The sequence below is a fragment of the Triticum aestivum genome, chromosome 3B, assembly GCF_018294505.1.
Source record: "Triticum aestivum cultivar Chinese Spring chromosome 3B, IWGSC CS RefSeq v2.1, whole genome shotgun sequence".
Taxonomy (NCBI): Eukaryota; Viridiplantae; Streptophyta; class Magnoliopsida; order Poales; family Poaceae; genus Triticum; species Triticum aestivum.
In genome coordinates, this window is record NC_057801.1 from 67,529,367 (window position 1) to 67,535,511 (window position 6,145).

Consider the following 6,145-nt stretch of genomic DNA (forward strand, 5'->3'; position numbering starts at 1 on the left):
TATGCTTTGGTCAACTCATCAAAGCGTATATTCCAACTCCGAGATGCTTGCACCAGTCCATAGATGGATCGCCGGAGCTTGCACATTTTGTTAGCACCTTTAGGATTGACAAAGCCTTCTGGTTGCATCATATACAACTCTTCTTTAAGAAATCCATTTAAGGAATCCAGTTTTGACATCCATTTGCCATATTTCATAAAATATGGCAATTGCTAACATGATTCAGACAGACTTTAAGCATTGATACGAGTGAGAAAATCTCATCGTAGTCAACATCTTGAACTTGTCAAAAACCCTTTTTGACAAGTTGAGCTTTGTAGATAGTAACACTACTATCAGGGTCCGTCTTCCTCTTGAAGATCCATTTATTCTCAATGGCTTGCTGATCATCGGGCAAGCCCACAAAATTCCACACTTTGTTCTCATACATGGATTCTATCTCAGATTTCATGGCCTCAAGCCATTTCGTGGAATCTGGGCTCATCATTGCTTCCTCATAGTTCATATGTTCGTCATGGTCTAGTAACATGACTTCCAGAAAGGATTACCGTACCACTCTGGTGCGGACCATACTCTTGTTGACCTACGAGGTTCGGTAGTAACTTGATTTGAAGTTTCATGATCATCATCATTAGCTCCCTCACTAATTGGTGTAGGAATCACTGGAACTGATTTATGTGATGAACTACTTTCCAATTCGGGAAAGGTACAATTACCTCATCAAGTTCTACATTCCTCCCACTCACTTCTTTCAAGAGAAACTTCTTCTCTAGAAAGGATCCATTCTTAGCAACGAATATCTAGCCTTTGGACCTGTGATAGAAAGTGTACCCAACAGTTTCCTTTGGGTATCCTATGAAGACGCATTTCTCCGATTTGGGTTCGAGCTTATTAGGTTGAAACTTTTTCACATAAGCATCACGGCCCCAAACTTTAAGAAACGACAGCTTAGGTTTCTTGCCAAACCACAGTTCATACGGTGTCGTATGAACGGATTTAGATGGCGCCCTATTTAACGTGAATGCAGATGTCTCTAATGCATAACCCCAAAACGATAGTGGTAAATCGGTAAGGAACATCATGGATCGCACCATATCTAATAAAGTATGGTTATGACGTTCGGACACACCATTATGCTGTGGTGTTCCAGGTGGAGTGAGTTGTGAAACTATTCCACGTTGTTCCAAATGAAGACCAAACTCATAACTCAAATATTGACCTCCACGATCAGTTCATAGAAACCATATTTTCTTGTTACGATGATTTTCCACTTCACTTTGAAATTCTTTGAACTTTTCAAATGTTTCAGACTTATGTTTCATCAAGTAGATATACCCATATCTACTCAAATCATCTGTGAAGGTAAGAAAATAACGATACCCGCCGCAACCCTCAACACTCATCGGACCGCATACATCAGTATGCATTATTTCCAATAAGTCAGTTGCTCGCTCCATTGTTCCGGAGAACGGAGTCTTAGTCATCTTGCCCATGAGGCATGGTTCGCAAGCATCAAGTGATTCCAAGAGGTCCATCAGCATGGAGTTTCTTCATGCGCTTTACACCAATATGACCTAAATGGTAGTGCCACATATAAGTTGCACTATCATTATTAACTTTGCATCTTTTGGTTTCAGTATTATGAATATGTGTATCACTACGATCAAGATTCAATAAACCATTTATATTGATTGTATGACCATAGAAGGTTATATTCATGTAAATATAACAACAATTATTCTTTGACTTAAATGAATAACCGTATTGCAATAAACATGATCCAATCATATTCATGCTCAATGCAAACACCAAATAACATTTATTTTAGGTTCAACACTAATCCCGAAGATAAAGGGAGTTTGCGATGGTGATCTTATCAACTTGGAATCATCCAACTCACATCATCACCTCGCCCTTAACTAGTCTCTATTTATTTTGCAACTCCCGTTTTGAGTTACTACTCTTAGCAACTGAACCAGTATCAAATACTAAGGGGTTGCTATAAAAACTAGTAAAGTACACATCAATAACATGTATATCAAATATACCTTTGTTCACTTTGCCATCCTTCTTATCCGCCAAGTATACAGGGTAGTTCCACTTCCAATGACCATTTCCTATGCAGTAGAAGCACTAAGTTTCAGGCTTGGGTCTATCTTTGGGCTTCTTCATGAGAGTGAAAACTTGCTTGCCATTCTTCTTGAAGTTCCCTTTCTTTCCCTTGCCCTTTTACTTGAAACTAGTGGTCTTGTCAACCATCAACACTTGATGCTTTTCTTGATTTCTATCTTTGCTGATTTCAGCATCGCGAAGAGCTCGGGAATCGTTTTTGTCATCCCTTGCATATTTTAGTTCATCATGAAGTTCCAGTAGCCAGGTGATAGTGGCTAGAGAATTTTATCAATCACTATCTTATCTGATAGATTAACTCCCACTTGATTCAAGCGATTGTAGTACTTAGACATTCTGAGCACATGCTCACTGGTTGAGCTATTCTCCTCCATTTTGTAGGCAAAGTACTTGTCAGAGGTCTCATACCTCTCGACTCGGGCATGAGTCTGAAATACCAATTTCAACTCTTAGAACATCTTATATGCTCTGTGGCGTTCAAAACTTTTTTGAAGTCCCAGTTCTAAGACGTAAAGTATGGTGCACTAAACTATCAAGTAGTCATCATACCGAGCTTGTCAAACATTCACAACGTATGCATCTGCTCCTGCAATAGGTCTGTCACCTAGCGGTGCATCAAGGACATAATTCTTCTGTGCAGCAATGAGGATAATCCTCAGATCATCGACCAAGTCCGCATCATTGCTACTATCATCTTTCAACTTATTTTTCTCTAGGAACATATCAAAAATAAACGGGGAACTACATGCGAGCTATTGGTCTACAACACAATTTGCAAATACTATCAGGACTAAGTTCATGATAAATTTAAGTTCAATTAATCATATTACTTAAGAACTCCCACTTAGATAGACATCCCTCGAGTCATCTAAATGATCACGTGATCCATATCAACTAAACCATGTCCGATCATCACGTGAGATGGAGTAGTTTTCAATGGTGAACATCACTATGTTGATCATATCTACTATATGATTCACGCTCCACCTTTCGGTCTCAGTGTTCCGAGGCCATATCTGTATGCTAGGCTCGTCAAGTTTAACCCGAGTATTCTGCGTTTGCAAAACGGGCTTGCACCCGTTGTATGTGAACGTAGAGCTTATCGCACCCGATCATCACGTGGTGTCTCAGCACGAAGAACTGTCGCAACGGTGCATACTCAGGGAGAACACTTATACCATGAATTTAGTGAGAGATCATCGTATAATGCTACTGCCGTGCTAAGAAAAATAAGATGCATAAAAAGATAAACATCACATGCAATTAAATAAGTGATATGATATGGCCATCATCATCTTGTGCCTTTGATCTCCATCTCCAAAGCACAGTCATGATCACCATCGTCACCGGCTTGACACCTTGATCTCCATCGAAGCATCATTGTCGTCTCGCCAACTATTGCTTCTACGACTATCGATACCGCTTAGTGATAAAGTAAAGCAATTACATGGCGATTGCATTTCATACAATAAAGCAACAACTATATGGCTCCTGCCAGTTGCCGATAACTGTTACAAAACATGATCATCTCATACAACAATTTATATATCATCACGTCTTGACCATATCACATCACAGCAAGCCCTGCAAAAACAAGTTAGACATCATCTACTTTGTTGTTGCAAGTTTTACGTGGCTGCTATGGGCTTCTAGCAAGAACCGTTCTTACCTACGCATCAAAACCACAACGATTTTTCGTCAAGTGTGTTGTTTTTACCTTCAACAAGGACCGGGCGTAGTCAAACTCGATTCAACTAAAGCTAGAGAAACAGACACCCACTAGCCACCTGTGAGCGAAGCACGTCGGTAGAACCAGTCTCATGAACACGGTCATGTAATGTCAGTCTGGGCCGCTTCATCCAAAAATGCTGCCGAATCAAAGTAAGACGTTGCTGGTAAGCAGTATGACAATTATCGCCCACAACTCATTGTGTTCTACTCGTGCATATAACATCTATGCATAGACCTGGCTCTAATACCACTGTTGGGAAATGACGGTGTCCTGGACTAGGGGGTACTCACCACGTCATCTCCCGATCTGTTAGATTGGGCCGAGGACCCCCATGGCCGTATACTCATGGGCCAGTCCGGACAGGTGCCGCATACAAGGAAGATTCTGCAAAACTTGGCGATCAAGACAAGGACTCCTCCCCCACTGGCGTATTCGGCTAGGACTCTTGTTATCCTAGGCCTCTGATGCATTATATAAACCGAGGCCGGGCTAGTCGATAGAGATATATACAACAATCATACCATAGGCTAGCTTCTAGGGTTTAGCCTCTTTGATCTCGTGGTAGATCTACTCTTGTACTACCCATATCATCAATATCAATCAAGCAGGAGTAGGGTTTTACCTCCATCGAGAGGGCCCGAACCTGGGTAAAAACATCGTGTCCCTTGTCTCCTGTTACCATCCGCCTCGACGCACAGTTCGGGACCCCCTACCAGAGATCTGCCGGTTTTGACACCGACATTGGTGCTTTCATTGAGAGTTCCGCCGTGTGTTCGGCAAAAGGTCGATGGCTCGCCTGCAGATCAACTGCGACTTCGGCGTCTTCGTCACCAGCTCGACTGGTCACCTTGGTTCAACCAAGGACTGCGCCCTACCTCCGATCGTCGTGTTCGGATGAGGGCCTTCATCAACATCAACTCCAATCTCCATCAAAGATCATGGAGGAATCATCTAGGGAGCCCGGGGGCTCAACGTCAACATTGCCCTCAGGCGACCGTACTATTTTTCTGGACAGCGGACCTATGTCTGCCGCCATCGCCTCCTCAAGTGTCGTTTTAACAATCGCTTCAGTGGAATTGTGTGGAATTGAGTCTATAACAACCCTGGAAAATTTCGTTGAATTCCGATGGAGGAATCTCTGGCAATCCACGATATACCGGAGCCATGTCAAATCTGGACGAGAATCTGGACAAGTTTAGGGCGTGGTGTCCAGCTTCTAGCTCGGACATCCTTTGGAAGATCCAATCGTTGATCGGCTGCGGAATTCTTATATCTACCACCCCTCAAAATTTCAGCTCGATCCGACCGTCCGAACTCCGGGAACCTTCCGATTAGTGCATCACTTTTCGGATCTGTTTTCTGCGCAGCAACAAATCCGACCTGAGTTCGTCTTTTTCATGAATGGGATTTCGGACATCCTTTTTGAAGGAAGTTTTGTATGGGGTATTGTGTTTTGTGAACACATCCCACTAACTTTAAAATCTTTTGAACATGATCTTTAACATCATGCTGGTGTCAAACCAGTCCGGCAATATTGCTCCACGACTGCCGACCTGCGCTAGACACGTCGTCACTTTGTTGAGCCGAGCTCAACTTCTTCGGATCATCATCTCGGCAAGCCGAACAAAAGTTCGGCATCGCGAAGGATATATCATCACCAACATCGCCGCCCCACGGATTACAGGAGCGGGCATACCGGCATCGACCACGTCACAACCTGCATCGACAGGGCCGCACTATTTCAAGCTGGTGTCCATCACGCCGACCTACTTCGACATCTCGGCTGGACCGGGGGCTTCACCATCTCTTCATCAACCTACTCCGGAAACTTCGGCGTCACTAGCCGACCAGCTCCGTCACGTTAGCTGGACCGAGGGCTTTGCCTCGGCGAGCCAACCTTTGCCAGCATTGCCATGACGTTGTTTTATCGCCCATCAGGTAATGGGTGCACGGATCGAGTCCTAATTTTGGGAATCACCTTTCTTCGGATTGCTACAACAAATAAACAAGGTCTATCAAATGGTGGCTGCATTAACGACAGTCACATGGTGGTTCGGTCAGTTTCCATACATAGTCCGGCAAACACCGCATCCGGAGCTCGGACCGACCGGTGAATTCAGGCTTTGCCACGCCTTTACCGCATCACGCCGACGCCCTGCATCGACATTGACTTTGGCGCCAGGCCACTTTTATTACTCACTTTGCATAAATTATTTATTATGCAACGATTTTTTTAATTATCATTATTACTCTTATCTCCGGTTTGCACCTTTTTTGTGCACA